General features: G+C 36.2%; 1 protein-coding gene across 4 annotated transcripts in view; it reads right to left on the minus strand.

Annotated features, from left to right (window-relative positions):
* Window positions 1-20,475, minus strand: part of cdc42ep4a (CDC42 effector protein (Rho GTPase binding) 4a) — a 28,292-nt gene that overhangs the window by 3,820 nt on the left and 3,997 nt on the right. Inside the window, exon 1 of one of the 4 annotated variants that reach the window (XM_048182897.1) lies at window positions 5,378-7,344. The exons of 1 other annotated variant lie outside the window; for it this stretch is intronic. The gene's annotated coding sequence lies outside the window, so the exon portion shown is untranslated. Of the gene's footprint in view, window positions 1-1,137; window positions 1,533-1,657; window positions 2,049-5,377; window positions 7,345-20,475 lie in introns of those variants that run through there. 2 more of the 4 variants (XM_048182889.1, XM_048182880.1) reach the window with 2 other exon arrangements.

Consider the following 20,475-nt stretch of genomic DNA (forward strand, 5'->3'; position numbering starts at 1 on the left):
CCCCGAGCTAGTCGGCAGAAGCGTTTCTGGCATTCAGATGAGGTAAGTGTCAGGATTCTTACAGTCAGGCAGAGTTTCAATCATTAATAAGATAAGCAGAGACTGATGAAAGCACTTAGTGGAGAGTTTAACTACTTAGTGAAATACTTATGGTGTCAATAGTAATATCCTTATAGGGTAAATTTAATGAAACCAGCTACAAACCATATTTTAACCCAAAATAATAAAAAGGGAAACAATTTCTCTTTAAAGATAATGAAGCATGTTGTTAGCATCATTGTGATTTTAATTTTCATGACAATTAAGGCCCCAGTATACTCAAGGCGAAGTTCTTTTTCGAAATACGTGAGCAGCGATATACTGTTATCGAGCATCTGACGCCGCCCACCCTGATGAGAGTGACGTTTAGACGAATATGTAAATATGTGCTGTGCGCTTTCCTCTCAGTAACAAAATAAACAACAAAAATTAGAAAACAGCAAGCATTTTTTTATAGAAAGCATAAGAAAAGCAATAGTAGAATGAAGGTGTTTTGGTGAAGCAAGACATTTTGAATGGAAAGCCATTTCGAATTCCCAAAATGAACACAAAACAAAGTTCGTTTTAGCCTGATTTTGTTTGAAATGCCATCATATCAATTCGGTCTTTGATTTTGTTTGAAGTATATCTGGGCGTTTTGGCACATTTCCCGCTCAAATTTCCCTCTGTACAATTCTCAGTATGAATAATAAATTATTGTATAGTACACAAGTACAAGGACAACATCACAGACCAGCTGCCAATGATACTTGTCTGCAATATCATCTCATCAAACACTATTGCTCTGCAGTACAGATAAGACTCTGCAAGTCAAAGCGACTTCCTTTGTAATTAGCCATGACTGTATAAATGGCAAAGACAGAGGAACAAGGTAAGCCATGACCCTATTGATGGCTCGGGGGTGGGGGTGGGGGGGTAACAACACTTCACACGCCTCTAAACGCAACCTCTATGCTCTGAACTAAGTAGCTCATCAGGGACAACCACGAGTAACATCAAATTAAACACAAGCACATTTACAGACAGACAAGCAAGTGCAAACCTCAGACTCAAAACACTAAAACAATGTCTGACGCTCTGAATTAATAAAATGCTTACCCTCACTGTAGAGTCCTGTGGCATTATTCCTAGGTCTGTAAATTAACACTAAGAGAAACAGGCCTAATGCTTGGCAAGCAACAAGTTTTTCCTGTCACGGATCTGCTGTAATATTCATGAAGTCTTGGCTTTGAAAAAGAACAACAGCGAGAGTAAATTTCACTTAGGTGCCCAACCAACTCATGACCTCTTTCTGGCTCAGTCTTCCTCTACTAGCTTTGTCTACACTTCCTGATAATGCCCTTACCTGCCTGCGTCTCTATAGCAACACCCCTCTGCACACAGATGTTAGTGTTTCCTGTCAGCATGCATTTTTTTCTACTTCTGGCATTAACCAAAACGTTTCCTTCACACTATACAGTTCACTAATCAAAATGTATCTGCTTAGTCAATGACTAAATTAAAAACCTAAATTATCCCCAATGGATTTCATGAATTATGCACAAAATCATTGACTAGAATAGAATTATGACTCTCTTTGGTATTAAAGATTAATTATACAGCACAAAAAATTACATACCATATCTCCAAACCACTGAATATTAGAGATCACTGTTTAAATAAAAGATAATGAGCGTCTTCTATTGTGTCTTCTGTTAGAGAGTGACTGAATACATGCAGCCAGCACCTCCCTGAAGGCAAGAGAGAGCGACGATAAGGCTCAGCCAATGAGTGATGGCGTCCTGCAGCTCTGCGCTGCACACACCCGTTTCCATGACATCATTTCATGATGACTAGCCCACCTGAAATCAAAGCAAGCCCTTGCACAGCCTCCAAAATGATGCCCAGGGAAGCACTATATATTGGTGACAATATCAGAATCAATCAATATTAGTGTTGTTTCTACTGTACACTCATCAAGTTGATGCCTTATTTAACTTCTTAATTACATTTAGCCATTTAAAGGATTAGTTCACTTTAAAATGAAAATTAGCCCAAGCTTTACTCACCCTCAACCCATCCTAGGTGTATTTGACTTCCTTCTTTCTGATGAACACAGTCGGAGATATATTAATAACTATTCTGACGCATCCAAGCTTTATAATGGCAGTGAACGGGACCAACGAGTATGAAGCTCAAGAAAGTGCACCCATCCATCATAAACATACTTCACACGGCTCTGGGGGGTTAATAATGGCCTTCTGAAGTGAAGTGATGCATTTGTGTATGGAAAAAAAATCCATATTTAACAAGTTATAAAGTAAAATATCTAGCTTTTGCCAGCTTTTGCCAGTATTCAACTTACGAAAAACATCGCGTCAGTTACGCTTACGGCGTAGGACGTAGCATAAGCGTTCTGAACTGTGAGAGGCGTTACACTTTCTTCATAAGTTGAATACGGAAGGCGGTCTGGCGGAAGCTAGATATTTGACTTCAACTTGTTAACCAAGTTAACAAGTAACTGGAGTCTGAGGCTGATTTGGGGCCTGGAGAAGTTTTGACATGCCCTGACATTTGTGCTTTTTTCAGTTGTTCATAAACATATTAATGGAAAAAGTGTCATTACACTGTATTCAGCACAAACTAGGCTACAATAATATGTGAGGAACATGTATGTACATGTTTGTGTTTTTGAAGGAATAACATTTATGCGTGGTTGTTGAAAAAACAAAAAACTTAAGTCACTGAAATAAGGCCAAAAAAAGTATAGTAAATCTGTGTTCACAAGACTTTAGGGTATTGGAGGTTGTAAACTAGAGTTTTTGCTTCAAAATTATGTAAAAATTATGCTGCTTACTCCTTCATATAAAACAATATATTGATTTAGTTTTTGTAAGACACTTTTTGCCAAGAAACACAGTATGCGAGGAGGCGTGAATCACCACTGAAAATGGGCCATTCTCACCTGAGAAGACAAAAGAATTGGATAGTAATGAGCTGAAATGACTTGCATATTAATGAGGCCTTTCAGTCAGGTAGGCTGTGAAAAAAACCTTCTGTGATGTCTCAAGCTCATCATGGTATATGAAACATACAGAAAAATATTATTACAATATAAAGTAATGGTTTTATATTATACTTTAAAATATAATGTATTTCTGTGATGCAAAGAGTCTGAATATAGGCTTTTAGTTTAAAAGCATGCACATTTGGAGAAATATTGGATTCTCATATGCTTATGTCAATTTTCTATACAGAGGAGTTATATTAATTTAATATTCATTGTCATTACTATGAGCGCTGGTGTTTTCAATTCATCCTTGAAGTCGGAGGGCGCTCTGTGCATTTTAGTCCACAAATTCATCTAAAAGAAGAAGAGGCTATTCCATGAATGGAGTTTCCAATTCATACTGCAGCCGGAGGGCGCTAAAGAAACAAAAACTCATCTAAAATTCATCTATAGAAGAAAAGAAAACAGGAACTAACTGTATGTCTTCTAGAGATCGCTAACCATTGCTTTAACATCCAGATAAACACTTTTCAAGACAATAAATACACGATTGAGACGATGAATGCATGCATTGCCTCTGAATTTGCGTCTGAATGGCGCTGGCTCCTTGGGCGTGGCCGCATTAGCGGATAATGAGCTGAATCACGGATTTCTGACATGGCTCTCTTTTCATACAGATTACATAAACACAGAAGGTTTGTTTTCGATTTGACTTACATGATTTAAAACCTGACATCTTAAAGTTAAAGTTTAGACATAAGTGTATTTTTTTTGTCATTAGTATTCACTAAGTTACAGTTCATTTTCTAAGAACTATCAGATTGGACTTCGTTCAGAGGGAGATGAGAGATCACGCATCATGTTAGTTTTCTTTATTTTACAAAAAGCACAACATTCTGTTTTTACTCTGGGTGTACACAAATGAAAGAAGATATTCCACAGATTAAAATGGTGTATAACTCTTAATTGTATGTGCAACATTGACGGAGTATTTTGAGTCTCTTTCACACTGATAAGTAAAAAAAAAACGGTGGTATCGCCGGCGATACCGTCAGACCTCAGAGTGTTAAATGTGGATATTTTTCTTACACAAACACATCGCTTCGCTTCAGAAGACCTTTGTTAACCCCCCAGAGCCGTGTAGAGTACATTTATGATGGATGGATGCACTTTCTTGAGCTTCATACTCGTTGGTCCCGTTCACTGCCATTATAAAGCTTGGACGCATCAGAATATTTATTAATATAACTCTGATTGTGTTCATCAGAAAGAAGAAAGTCATATACACCTAGGTTTGATGGCTTGAGGTTGACTAAATCTTGGGGTAATTTTCAATTTAAAGTGAACTAATCCTTTAACAGACACTTAAGCATTTCATCATACAAGAGCCAATGAATGTTGCCAAGGTAAGCTAGAATAGTACAGAAGCTAGAGCAGAAATACAAATTAAAAGATAGAACAAATAAAGCATGTAAATTTAAATCATAAAAATGTCTATTGTAAAGTATGCAAACTTCTACATCTAAAAAAATAAAAAAAAAAAAAAAATGTATAGATTGTAGCGGTTAGCCAACAGTGTTGCATTACCACATGCTCCCCCTTCTGGACTGGAGTGTGGATCGCCTCTGACTGACTGCATTCGTAGTCTGACTGTATGCACCGAACCGTGACATCTGAATTGTGACGGTTCGGGACGAATACATGTACCGTTACACTTCTATTCACTACCATTCAAAAGTCTGATGTTGAAAGAGGTCTTTTATGCTCACCAAGACAACATTTACTTATCAAAATACAGTAAAAATAGTAATATTGTGAAGTATTATTAAACTTTAAAATAACTGCTTTCTATTGTAAAATATTGTAAAATGTAATTTATTCCTGTGATCAAAGCTGAATTTTCAGCATCATTACTCCAGTCTTCAGTGTCACATGATCCTTCAGGAATCATTATATGCTGATTTGATGCTCAAGAAACATTTATTATTATTATTATCATCGATGTTGAAAACAGTCTTGTGGAAACTGCGATATATATTTTTTCATAATTCTTTGATGAATAGGAATTTAAATGTACAGCATTTATTTTAAATAGTTTTTTGTAACGATTCAAAATTCTTTACCGTCTCTTTTGATCAATTTAATGCATCCTTGCTGAACAAAAGTATTAATTAAAAAAAAACCCTACAGACCATAATATCAGTTTTTGGTTAGATATCGATCACAACAAAAATAATCATAACAAACCTTGGCTAATCAATATTACATAATTAGCTGACATAACGTTTGTCTGATCCGAACACATAAGTACAGGTAAATGTGTGCTAGTTACAGTAGGTTACTACTTACCACTTGCGCGTTAGTTTAGACCACTGCCAATGCGACTGGTTAACTTCTGCTTGAAGTTGCTGTTTTATACAGTCAGTCACTTTTTTTTTTTTTTTTTTTTTTTTTGCACCACAACTAAGAAAAACAAGAGATTTTAATTTCCCAAAAGGGGGGAATCCATTTCCCCCCCTATAATTTGAAAATTATCTAAATAGAATTTTCAGAAATTTATAAATAGAAAAATGGAAGTGTAATGATAAAAACAAATTACTTCTCATAAAAAGGGCACAAACAGAAGCCCAAAGAGAGGACAGCGAGAAATCAATATGCAAAATTATTCAGTTAGTGACACAAATTACAATGCAGAACAACAGTTCACAGCATTCCAGACAATGACAGCAGTGTTTATATGAGGTGTTTCTACTGGGTGGCATGAGCTGGAAGAAAAACAAGCAGTAGATGAAAGATATAAAGCCCTAAATCCCCTAGACACACAGTTCCGCTGCATTTCTGCCCTGTCCCACATACACCAATGCCCCAAGCGTACTCTTCGCAAATGTGAACATGTGCGCTTCATGCTAATAGCAAACTCCACTTTGTGAATTATTTTTTATATATATAAAATTATGGTTTTACACATTACGTACAGTACTGCACATGTTTCATGCACTGGCCACTTAGTCTGATTTGTGTACTTGAGAAAAGTGTTTCTGGCACAGTCATTTTACATAGACACTGCAATCTGTATCTAAAGCCCTCCCATGCTCTATTAGCACATATTGCGGGAAAGGCTAACAACCTTTGGTTAATAGTGGTTCATGTGCATCTCTGGACCAGTTATCAAGCGCTTCTTGTCAGAAGGAGTTTTATTTATAGACGTGCAAATATGAAGTAAGACTGGGGAGCATGGGAAGGCAGCGTGGGAAACAACAGGCCCCTGAAGGGGTGAGTGACTTTCCAAATACCCTTTCACAACGTCTATGATAGCGACACAGTTCGTAGGGAGCAGTTGGACTTCCTCTGTACAGACTAAACACACCTCCCTCGCTCCCACTATCCGCTCCTCCTTTTCTACATCGCTGTGACCCTATACATACTAACCTCTGATCCCTGTGTGAGTTTAGGAGGTTTAGCAAATCTCATAGAAAAACATACATGCATCAGACACACACACACATATAATGCACTCCGGGTGCCTCCAGTTTCAAAGAGCATCTCTGAGGGAGCCACAAATCATAATCCAGAGACTGTTTAAATATTGAATCTCAAAAATTGTCCATTTACATAATTTGAGTGAAGTGTGTATTTCTGCCCCACTAGCAGCACATCAAAAGTGCAAAAATAATTGTTTTCAAACAAGTTATGTTAGTGATCAAATAATTTTTTGTATTATCTGTTTGTGCAGATAACATGACATATGCTTGTCTTATGTAGGGTTTCAGGTATTATATTATAATGCTTGTCCCATAACAACATAACATAACACAACATAACATAACACATATAACACATAACATAACATAAAGCAAAACTTTGACCCCCTTTGGGCATCGGACCACCTTTAGTGGTACAGAAATTACACACTTCACCTTTAAACATGTCTCATTAATTAAATCAGTCTCATTTAATGACAACACTAAGACACTAAGACTGAAACATGCTGTTTAAGGCTGAAGCACACTGGCGTGTCACATGCACTTCAAGTCATCTTTGGTCCTCACAGTAGACGAACAGTAAGCCCACTCTCTGTGAACAAGAGTCTCTCTGTGAATCAAACAAAAGTGCTGAGTGCATCCTAGCACTCAGACAGTGAATGATCTGCTGTTGATCTGTGGAAGTTTTTCTTTGCCTGTCTGAGAAGAAGCCCCTGGAGCAGTGTTCTCTTATTATACGTCTCAACCATAAATAATTTATCACATGCGTTCTGCTCAATACCAGAGTCCTAAAATCATCTGAAAGAAAGACTGAAAAAGACACCTTCCTTTAATTCAATTATAATGTTAAAATGCTGTGAAAAGCCTGCAACTTGAAAGACTTATTTCCTTGCATCGCGAATTGACTGGAAGCTGCTCAGTTCATAAATTATTGAGTGAATAGATTTCTAGAAACGAGTAGTGAATCCTACTGGACATAAATCTGTCAGCAGCAATGTGATGTGATGTGATGAGGTGTGTGCACCAGCTGGGACAAATCCGTCTGGCTGGGTTCATTAGGAGCCAGTGACCTGGATGGAGGTCCACATGACCCCAGGGCTGAGGGCCACAGACAGAGACCCATATGGTACAATCCAACTTACATTATGACAGATCTTTACACAGCAGGAGACAGCAAGACTGGTAAAGAAACGAATGGTTACACGTATCTTAAGGTGTCCTGGTTATAGTGTGATTTTACAATTAAGTACTGAGTAAGGTAATTAACAACATCTACTTGCTATAAGGTTAGAATTAGGGTTTGGCTTGGTTAGTTGCTTGCAATTATGACAATTTAGTGTTATAATTATAGTAAGCACATGAAACGTGTAACGAGGACATGTAATAAATGAACTAAATGAAAATCAAAGACAAAGTTCTAAGATCTGGTTACACAAGAGCCTAAATTCCAGAAACTTTACATGCTTTCATGCAACATACAATCATGGTTGTTATTAGCCGTTTCCATCCACTTGTTTTTATGTGCATTTTGAGATTGCATTAATAAAAACAATGCTAGATGAAAACGGCAAGATTCGAATAATTTCTAAAAATGCACGTATGCGCTCAATTGAGGCGGATACTTTTTTTTTCTGGTAAGACATGAACAAACTACGATGGAAGCACATTTACAGAATAAATCCCACAATGTGCAACAACAAACTCATGTGACTTTGTGATTGGATGTGATTAGATAACTGGACTAACCAGCGGACCAGTTGCATTGCAGCATCTCATTATATTATTGAATAAAGTCATTATTTTTTGTTTTGTTTTTGCTCACAAAAAGTATTCTCGTCGCTTCATAAAATTAAGGTTGAACCACTGCAGTCACGTCGACTATTTTAATGATGTCTTTAGTACCTTTCTGGACCTTGAAAGTAGTGGTTAAATTGCTGTCTATAGACGAGTCATATACCTCTTGGATTTGATCAAAATATGTTAATTTGTGTTCCGAAGACAAACAAAGGTTTTACGGGTGTTGAACGACATGAGGGTGAGTAATTAATGACAGAATTTTCATTTTTGGGTGAACTAATCCTTTAAAATTAAAAAATATATAAATAAAATCTAATTCAAAATAATAAATACTATAATCATATATTACTAATAGTAAAATAACACTGATACAAATAATCCAAAATGTATTGCTTGAATACAAATGTAAGCCACATTGAATAAAAGCATCTATCAAAGAAAAAAGTAAAACCCCACCTGACAAAAACAAATTACACTTGCTTTAAAGTAGGGATGCACCAATACCAGTACTGGTATCGGGCCGATACCAAGCTCACTTGTACTCGTAAAAATACCCCCGATACCAAAGACCGACACGTGACGTAACTGACAGAATTGTCCGTGCACAGAGACACCGGCGGCAGCAGCAGCAGAAGAATGTCAGCCTCGGGGGTGTGAAAATACTTCAAAATTAATGATGACAACACACACATAGCGAACTGCATGCTTTCGTTATCGATTAGTGAAGGTGGGATAGGCGGAATCGCGCTGAATGACACAAACCAGAAGCGCTCTCTCTCGCAAGCGCTCTCTCTTTCTTGCGCGCGATCTCAGTTCTCTCAGACAGCGCGCGATCAGTTCTCCTTGCGCCTGAATGGTCAAATGCACACATAGCTGTCAAAATGTCCATCGTGTGGAGTAAATACAGTCGGTTTGGGTCTGTGTGAGTAAACATGGATTCGGTCTTAAAGGGACCGTAGTCTAATTAAATATTTGTCGTTAATGTTAATAAAACAACAAAAGATGTTTAATAAATGTATACATGGTATACATGGTATATAAATCTACTGTATCTGAATGTATCTCTATAGTATTTGTTGTATTGTTTGTAATTTGTTTGTAAATTTCTTTTCATATAACAACAATTATATATATTGGTAATTATGCCCTTTGAAGGTTATTGGACACTGTGAAATTTTTGTTTTGTTGACAAGCACAAACTTTGTGAAAATGTATACTTTTTTCATTAGAGTAATAATAAAGAAGCTGTCCTACATTCATTCAACTGCAACATCACCAAAAAAAGAGAAATTAATAAATGTATAGGCATCGGTATCAGAGAGTACCAGAAAAAAATATTGGTACTCGTACTCGGTCCTTAAAAAATGGTATCGTGCATCCTTACTTTAAAGCAATATAGCCTAGAATTCACCAGCCATTTAACTGATGTGGTGCTGTCCTAGTGTCCCATCTAGTGTCCTGTGATGTAAATAAGCCTTCAAAGAGAGTCTGAAAAACAACGTCTGCTTTTGGCCATTGCTTTTTATAGTAGCACAACTACGGATGTTGACGTAGGTGTCAACCACTCGTGAAACATCTAACATCTGCTTTGCCAGAAATAGGCTAAATATTTGATTTGGAGAGCAGACACTGACCAGATCTAATTCAATTACCCATAATGCACCCTCTCTGTGGCAGAGTGACTAAGCACCTACAGCATCTTCCCAGCCCATTTGTTCTCACAGATGCTGATAACCCTAAAAACCAAATCAGGGCAGCTCTGAGAAGCAAGCTAATCTAGTACTGCTGCTCAAACGAACCTCAGATAATGCTAAGCCTGCCATTCTTTGTGAAGATCTGAAGCTGCATGCAGAAAGGATGAGGGGATGGGCAAGTAAATATTATTCACCTGAGATAAGATAATCTTCACACCATGGTCCCTCGTTAACCTCTCTTCCTTCCGTCACACGTTGCGTAACACCTCAGCATGACACCTCCCCCAGGTGTCATCTGCATTTGCTCACAAAAGGCTATTGGGCTGAACGTGGCACACCTCTTACACAGAGCCGAGTAAGCATGACAATAGTCAGGATGGGTCAGAGATTCAACAGGACAGGTCTAAAGATTCAAGCAGCCATTATCTTGGGTGTCAATATCTTGATTGCTTTGTGGTGATTTAGATGGAGCAAACATCTAAAAATGGTGTCACCTCACCTCGCCATCTAGCCTTATAAATGTGCCCCAGTCAGAATGAAAGATGTCAGCTGTAGTTATATCTCATGGAGGAGACCAGCGGCGATTGTGACTGTGGGAGAACAGCAAGAGTGATGGGACTTCAGCACAGAAGTCGACTGAATATCGCTCTGCCTGACAAAATGACTGCAATGCTTTCACCATACAAGATGTTGTCTAGGCTTTGAGAATGAAGGCAGTTGTCACTCATTTCATGAAGTTATACTGGTTATAAAAGACTGTTTGACTGAAAGGAAGTGACTATTTATGAAGTTAAATCCCGTTCACTCCAAGAACGATTGCCCACACCAATCACAATAACGTTATTCTAAGTGTTTGCTGCAGTTTTGTCATCTGCCACTTTAAATATTCAAACCATATGAAGCAGGATGGATTCTGATTGGCTGATCAGCTGGGGAAAAAAAATAAATAATAAAAATCACCCTTAAAAAAGTGATTCCAATATTGGTCAGAATCTGTGTCGTTATCATTATAGGACTATTTTTATATATATTTATAAACAATTTTTAGAATTATATTTTTAATGTTTGCCATAGTTATGGTTCTTGGTGTGAATAGGCCTTTATACTGGTTATAAATAAAGACTGTATGACTAAAAATCTTTAAGATTTCATTTATGAAAAATTTGTAATGAAAATTAAAATAATGAATCAAATTTTATAATTGGGTACTTAAACTATTAAACTATTTACATGCTATTAAATCTTAAAAGGTTTAATGGTACTATATTTATTATTATATATTTACATATTCATTTAAACTTTTATATAATATGTTTATATTTATTTATATTTTCTTTCCTCCTTCATCCTTTTTTCTTAAATTATATATATATATATATATATATATATATATATATATATATATATATATATATATATATATATATATATATATATATATATATATATATATATATATACACACACACACACAATTATTTTTATATTACACTATATATTCATTTAAAAAAGATAATAATTTGTAATATTATTTATTTATATTTTATATAGATCCACATCTGTGGTTTTATTTGTATTTATATGTATGCAATTACTTTTATATCTAATTTATATTTTCTTTCTCTGCACTTTAATTTAAATTGTATTCAAACAGATGAGTACTTGATGTGAAGGTTCGATCCTGAAATAACTATGCAAGGATTTTCATTGTACTTAACTGCACAATATTTTTTATGGACATTGTTGTTTTTGAGCAAAGAACAGTAAAGCCATGTACAGGATTATTCACACAGTAGAAATGTTGGCATTTACACACTCAATCCATTGTTACTGGCGGGACTAATCACGTCAGCACATCTATATTCATTCTGCTCCAAAGCAAAATATTTTCAAAGCTGCATATTATGCATATACAGCGGACAGCACACTGCTCCCAAAACACCGGCGATGTTGTCGACAGACAGATGACAGTGAGACAAACACATTGCTAACACAACAACCAACTGTAAGAACTAGTCTGACTAGCATGAACCACTCACTCACACACGAAGTGACCATCTGAGTGACTTGTAAAGAGACAACCACAGTTTGTTTTGTATTTACGTGCAAATTTGGGATGGGTTTATCAAAAATAGATGATACCACAACAGCAGACCAGTGTGTGGGAAAAGAATTCAAATAATGCTGTGTTAGTCTTCATGGACTGCTGTACAGAAAACATTTCTGTACTGATCATTTTACAAACTAATTTGCAGAATAAATAGTTGTACTTACAGATCACAGATATATATTTTACATGCTAAGTGTCTCTCTGAGTAAAAACTGATGTCACCAACTTCTTCCTCAAAAACAGTCATTGAATCAGCCTTGAAAATGTGATTTTGCTTTGATATTTGTTGCTTAAATATCAAAGTTGTGATATACGGCCAGTGAACAGACTGACTAATGACAGAAAAAATGTGAGATCACAAAGCCAAATGTGTTAAGTACTGGCATTATGTATTTAGACACCATAAGAGCTATATTGCAATCCATATACACAGCTGTTGAACTTAGAGGCCAGTTCACACCAAGAACGACAACTCTAACTATAAAGTTTTAATAATCATTATAATTCTATGAGAATAGTGAAGTCCACACCACAGCTTTAACGATAAAGGTCCGTTCACACCAAGAAGGGTAACTATAAAGAGAACTATGATAACTATATATAACTATATTTGCGTCCACACCAACGAATGATAACGGTCTGTTTATTCTAAGCTTATTCTGCGGTTTCAAAGTGTGTACAACATGTTTTTGCTGTTTTAGTTGCATTTACACGGCTTTAACCAGCAGATGTCCTCAGCATGTTGTTTCGAGTGAATAGCTAGTGTAATCGATCTGATCTAACAGTGAATTTAGCTGACAAAGTCAATATAGTGGAATAAAAACAACACCTAGTCTTTTTCATTGCAACTTCAAAGGAAGCAAGCCAACGTTGTCGAAACTAGCGCTGGATACCTGAGGTAATTTTATGTTACACAGTTTATGTTACACGTTAATACTTCTCAACGGTTATTCGTTATCATTATAGCTGTTGTGTGAGCTATTCTTTTATATTCAGAACAATTTTTAGAACTATATCTTTAATCGATATCTTTATAATTATCGTTCTTGGCGTGAACGGGCCTTAACACGATAGCTTTAACAATAACGACAGAGGAACAATTTCTTGAAATCACTTTCTGAATGGCTTTTCCATCTGATGAACAAAAAAACAAAACAAAAAAACAATGACAGCAAATCAGAATCCACCCTTTAAAAAGTTTGAGCATTTAAAGTGGCAGATGACAAAACTGCAGCATGAGCTCATAATAAACAGAACTTTATTGTCCGTTGCTGTGGACACTAATATAGTTATCGTTAAAGTTATTGTTCTTGGTGTGAACAGGCATCAAGTCATCTTAAATTGACACTTACTAAACAAGTAAGTCATTAAACTTTAGGACTTGTGAGTAAAACAATCCAGGAATATTGATTAACCAATAAAGAAGTCTTTAAAACCAGAACATTAAGTCTGGTCTATCCAGTGAAATACTTTTCATTCCTGATGCAGCATCACAGACAGAATGACGTGAATTGGACAGAATTTGTAAACTAGGGTTTTGGACAGGAAGGGCAGAGTGTCCACTCCCTCCCATCCCTACAAAATCAACTCCCTGCCCTTCCGCAGGAGTGTAAACACAACATAAACTCAATCCTCCATCGCACTAAACAAGCAAACAGCACAGTAAGCCTCCATAAACTTGACTGTTATTGCCACTCAAGTGATGTTTACGATGAACTTCACACAACTTCATGTATTTAGACTGTAAATTTACCACAAATCAAAGTTTAGAACACTTAATTCTCAAACAACGTGATGCGTACAAAATCAATTACATCAATCCTTTTACGGTATGTACAACTTTAGAGGCATAATTTGATGCAAATGTTTATGAATCCTTTCAGTTTCATAGAATTATGTTTAGGTTCCAAAAGGAACATCGCAGTGATGTCATAGAAGAACCATTTTGGCTTCCATTAAAGAACCTTTCAGTGAACAGTTATTAAAAGAACAAATTGTGTGTGTGTGTGTGTGTGTGTGTGTGTGTGTGTGTGTGTGTGTGTGTGTGTGTGTGTGTGTGTGTGTGTGTGTGTGTGTGTGTGTGTGTGTGTGTGTGTGTGTGTGTGTGTGTGTGTGTGTGTGTGTGTGTGTGTGTGTGTGTGTGTGTGTGTGTAAAGAGCATTTTAATAATCTAAAAGAACCATTTTCCACTATAAAGAACCTTTTGTGTAAAGAAAAGTTTCCATGGATGTTAAAGGTTCTTCATGGAACTATTGATGCTAATAAAGAACCTTTATTTTTAAGAGTGTTGCTCCTCTCACTTTAATGGAAGTCTATTCCACCTAAAGGCAGGTTTGACACCCAGCTGTGAACATTACAACCACTCTCATCCTCACCAGGTGTGATGTTTCTGCAGAATGAAGAAGCAGCAGGGCCAACAAGTATCTTTAAAAACACACAGTCTGCAGTCAAAAAAAAAGCCTGGAATGTTTCCAGTGATGGGATCCATGAAACGCTTCATTTTAAATAGCTGAGATGCCGTGTCGACACTCAAGAAAGGTGATCTGGGTTTTTTTGCTTTTATGTTGATGCGTCATGGAAAAAAAGAAAAGAGTGACAAAGCCAGATATAGACATTATACTTCCAGGGAAAGTTTCATTGTGTAACAACAAAGAAATGACTCCATAAATACCTAGTAAAAGACACAACGCCCTTCCCTACCATCAAATATTCTGATATTGAATAAAATTGACATAAAAGCCAATACAGTGTTACAAAAGGTTGCTAAGGTGTTCTGAATTATTTCTTACTGGTCCATGTCTCTACAGTCATTCTCTACCAGGGGGACAGAGCCCACAAGGGGGCCTCAAGATAACTTAAAGGGTTAGTTCACCCAAAAATAATGTCATTTATTACTCACCCTCATGCCGTTCCAATTAAATTAAGATATTTTTGTTGAAATCCATTGATGATTAAGGGATGTAGAATATGGTAATGCAGAAAAAGGCATTAATATGTGCTTTATAAGTACTAATAAACAGCCAATATGCAAGCTAATAAGCAACTAGTTAAAAGTGAGAATTGTTCCCCATACTATAGTGTTACCAAAATTACATTTCTTTTTTTAATTCACCCTTTTTCTTTGAAGAACGAGAATTCGCATTGCTTTGGAAATATAACCCATGCAAATTAATTGGTTAAAGAGCAAATGTAACTCTTTAAACTTATGGAATGTAACATACAGGAGTAGTTTCCTCAAGTCAATGCACAAATGGTGTAGGAAAAGTGACAAAGCGATGTTTAATATTTAAAGGTGCCCAAGAATGCTTTTTCACAAGATGTAATATAAGTCTAAGGTGTCTCCTGAATGTGTCTGTTAAGTTTCAGCTCAAAATACCCCATAGATTTTTTTTAATTATTTTTTTTAACTGCCTATTTTGGGGCATCATTAACAATGCACTGATTTACACTCGGCGCCGCCCCTTTAAATCGCGTGCTCCCTGCCACACGAGCTCTCGACTATATTACAGCGCACTTACAAAGTTCACACAGCTAATATAACCCTCAAATGAATCTTTACAAGATGTTCGTCATGCATGCTGTGTGCATACATCGAATCATGTGAGTAAAGTATTTATTTTGATGTTTACATTTGATTCTCTATGAGTTTGAGGCTGTCCTCCGTGGCTAACGGCTAATGCTACACTGTTGGAGAGATTTATAAAGAATGAAGTTGTGTTTATGAATTATACAGACTGCAAGTGTTTAAAAATGAAAATAGCGACGGCTCTTGTCTCCGTGAATACCGTAAGAAACGATGGTAACTTTAACCTCATTTAACAGTACATTAGCAACATGCTAACGAAACATTTAGATAGACAATTTACAAATATCACTAAAAATATCATGTTATCATGGATCATGTCAGTTATTATTGCTCTATCTGCCATTTTTCGCTGTTGTTCTTGCTTGCTTACCTCGTCTGATGATTCAGCTGTGCACAGATCCAGACGTTAATACTGCCTTTCCTTGTCTAATGCTCGAACATGGGCTGGTATATATGCAAATATTGGGGGCGTACATATTAATGATCCCGACTGTTACGTAACAGTCGGTGTTATGTTGAGATCCGTGTGTTTTTCGGAAGTCTTTTAAACAAATGAGATTTACATAAGAAAGAGGAAGCAATAGAGTTTGAAACTCAATGTATGTCTTTTCCATGTACTGAACTCTTCTTATTCAACTATGCCAAGATAAATTCAATTTTTGATTCTAGGGCACCTTTAAGGTAAATTATTATGAGTAAAAGTAATACTGATGCTTGCTCTAGCAAATAACACTAATTAAACAGTAAGTGCAAGATTGTGATGTTTCATGGTTCATTTGGAGAGGTTACATAAAGTTGAAAGCGGTCAGTGAATTGGCAGTGGATCAGAGAGAGCAATTGTGGGTTTGGACGAGGTTGAATTCACATAATTTTACCCTGCCCAATGCATCATGTCAAATAAATCTCATGTGATATCTCCATTTGCAATTGGTTTCATCAAGCATGTCATTTCTACCTAATCTTATTCATGTTTGCATCTGTATTTGTGTGATTTCACGCAACATACTTATGGCTCTTTTAGACATTTTTCAGCCTCTGGCGCTTGACATAGCTTTCACTGCCCTGTTCTAGGGAAAATACAGTTTATGTGGAATTTCCTGGAACATGAAAAGGCTGGACACACACTGAGCCACAACTGTCGAGGTCGAGGACATGTTCACACAGCACTCTATCAGAGATAAATACCAATGTCAAAATCATAACGTGGACTTCTCTTTATATTACTGTGGGCTTATACTGGGGAAATAATATCATCCATAAAAAAACAGGGTGTTGTGTGCTAGAAAATCATAAATTGAATCAATTACACTATGGTCATTTCATGTCAACTCAACCAGAGGTCCCAAGCTCAAATTTTAAATTTTGTTAATATTTTTTTCTGAAGAAATAAAAATAGTAATGAAAGCCAAAATATTAAATACAGACATTCTTCAGACATTCCACTTTAAAGACAATAAGTATCAGCTGTTTGAAAAGTCACCCACATTTGGTTTTCGACCTTTGAAAGGGGGTAAAAGTTCAACAGTTTGCACATGGAGCTGCACTGAGATCCCCATATCTCTGGGAATAAAACATATAGGGACTTGAACATGAACATACTATAAGAAAAGTTTGTTAAGAACCAGAATCTAAAAAGATATTGAGATACCTTTAATACTTCTTGAGTTACAGGCACACAAACTTTAGAAAAAGAATATTTTTGGAACTCAGACAGGTATGTTCTATGCTATCGTTTTGATATAAAGAAACAAGATTCATTTCTAGTTTCAACATTATTTGTTCTTCACATATTCCTCTTTAAAAGAGTATCAGCTGCATGTTCAGTGGCTCATATTTGGTTTTTGACCACTGAAAATGTGTACAATTTAACAATTTACTCATGAAGCCACATTGAAATCCCCATTTCTCTGGGATTGAATTATATAGGACTGAATACACCAAAAGAAAGGTTTAAGAACCAGAATCTAAAAGGATAGTAAGATATCTGTAATAGCTACTTCTTGAGTTATAGGCATGCAAACTTTAGAGGAAAAAACACGAAAAGTGCTTTTTACCATTTTTTTCACCATTGGCATATAATGGAACAAGCATTGCTTAAGACAACTGATTATTAGTCATTTTCACCCACCTGTAATTTGATTCCAAATCTTGAAAAGTGTAAGTTTGACCCCTTTCAGTAAATATACATCCATGACACTTAATAATTTTGGCTTTCGTCACTATTAATGTTTGTTTTTATTCAGAAAATTAATAACAAAATCAAAAAATGTAGCTGGGGGAGTTTCCAAAATTGGTTGATTTGATACAGAATGACCCATTAGGTTTTAAAAATATAATCACTAAAAAGTGATTAAAATAATGAACTGAAGATGTGCATGCATTTAAATTCACTGAGGCTGACAAAAGTCTCATAATTAAGACACTTTGAAAAAGGCCCAAGGCAGCTTTACAGTAATGAGGTTCATGGCACACTAGTCAAGTGCAAATGAGAAAGCTAAAACGCTAAAAGTACCAACAGCACCGACTTCCAGAGGAAAAAACCCACTACTGCTTATTCTGACAAGAATGCAGGAGAAAATGAGATATCTTTCTCCTTAACTGAGGAAGAGATCTTCTCAACAAATTCAAGATAGGCGGAAAACATTTCAAGTAGACTAACAGAAAGAAAACATGAGAGCGGCGAGTACATAAACTTGTACATCTGCTTTCCGGCGGTCTGTTTACTGTGGGGGAGTGATGGACGTGAAAATGGGAAACCCATTAACCTGGGTACCAGGATGACCAGCAGGTGCTGCTGAACTTCTGTAACTAAACAAACACGAGGAACATTTATCAACTGGTGGACACACGTGTGTAAACACAGACCTTCAGATGCACTTGAGTGTTGCTCCATATGCCATCGCCAAAGTCAAACATCAATTCATATGCTGATTAGGCTCCTTACAATAATTTACCAGAGCAACAACAGTTACCATTGACAAACTACAGCTATTGTGGTTATTGTTACTAATGTGAAAGATGAATATGGGATCTCCTTCAGCAGCACAGAAAGATTTATGCATTTTTCTTTTTTTTTTAATTTTATGATTTATACGTTTCATTACATAAGGAAGTAAGTATCAAATAATGATAATGACATCTTTAAACAAACTAACTTTTAACCAGCTTTTAACCAGGTTATTTAGTCTGTTAGTCTGTATATGAAAAAGAAAGAACATCAACTATTAAAATGATCCACTATGGTATTTTCAACTAAAAACTGAACACATTGTTTGATTTTGTCTATTCATTTAAACAACAACTGTGTTTTGGGGGCCTGAAAATGCAAACTTTTGAAAACGGGTTTCAAAGCACAAGTTTTTGAAACTGATACTGTTATAGTCTCTGTGTAAACTACAAAAATGCAAATTCACTAAAACTGTGACATCATGGGCATGTGTATTACGTGTTAAAGGTGTTCTAAGCGATCCTGGGTGGGTAACTTCCTGTTGATGTTCGAAGTGCTGTCAAACAAAACAGAGGCTAGCTAGACCCTCCCTCCTCCTCCTCCTCCCCCTCCCCTCCGTGCTTCCTAAAACAGTCATGAACGCGCATTTAAAATCATTCTTGTCGGTTATTGGCTGGAGCATGTTTATTATGATTCGTGGTCCAGGCTGCACCAGTTTGTTTTTATTGCCGTTTTTGGATCTTGTGGCGACTATAGAGACCGCTTTTTTTTACAGTGTGTTCAGGGGACAGGCAGCTAGCGGATAGTGAGGAGATGTTTGCTGTATGTGACAAAAAATGTTTTGGCCTAAAAACACGTGACATCGCTTAGAGGACCTTTAAATATGATACATCAGGCTTTTGAGAAACGTTTATTTGTTCATCGTCTCTCGCTCATTGTATTGCATTGCATTATATGTTTTGCCATCACAATAAAAAGTACAAAGCTTTGATCATAAAACTAAGCATTTAAATATCATCTTAGTAAGAAATATTATTGGGAGATATAGAGTGGCAACTGATATTTGTACGCATTTTATGTAAATATCTGCTGTAGTACTGTTATAAAAACTAATTTACATTACAAGCTATCAGAATTTAATTTTACTTTTTGGCCATATAAAAAAAGAACCAAATTTATTTTATCATATTTTTGATCATATATCTGAATAAAATTGAGGTGTTTTTTCCCCCCTTGAGCACGAACTCCATAATCATAATCTAAATAATAAGAGGCCTAAAAGCCTGAAGTATCAATATTTTGAGATATTAATATATTTTGTCTAAAGGTTCAATAAACTGTTCCATTTCCAAAAATATATATTTTCTGACTATTATTGTATGTCAGGCTTTACAGGGTTAATATTGTAAGGGTTTTCTCTGAAAGAAAATCAGATTAATTCGTGGTCCAGGCTGCACCATTTTGTTTTTACTGCCGTTTTTGGAGCTTGTGGCGACTATAGAGACCGCTTTTTTTTTACAGTGTGTTCAGGGGACAGGCAGCTAGCGGATAGTGAGGAGATGTTTGCTGTATGTGACAAAAAATGTTTTGGCCTAAAAACACTTGACATCACTTAGAGCACCTTTAAGTCTACGGGCTCGTAGAGTTTCTTTACAAAGTTACATTGCCAACTACTGGCCTGGCATGAATAATACAGCAATTTTAGTCGTTTTTGCGAATCCGTGAACAGGAATCATTTTGACAATATTGTCATCTGTACAAGAAAAGATGCGTTCTGGCTTTAGTACATAATTGTCATGTAAAGTACCCTAATGTTTAAAAACCAGAAAGC

Source organism: Megalobrama amblycephala, linkage group LG1 (assembly GCF_018812025.1).
Source record: "Megalobrama amblycephala isolate DHTTF-2021 linkage group LG1, ASM1881202v1, whole genome shotgun sequence".
Taxonomy (NCBI): Eukaryota; Metazoa; Chordata; class Actinopteri; order Cypriniformes; family Xenocyprididae; genus Megalobrama; species Megalobrama amblycephala.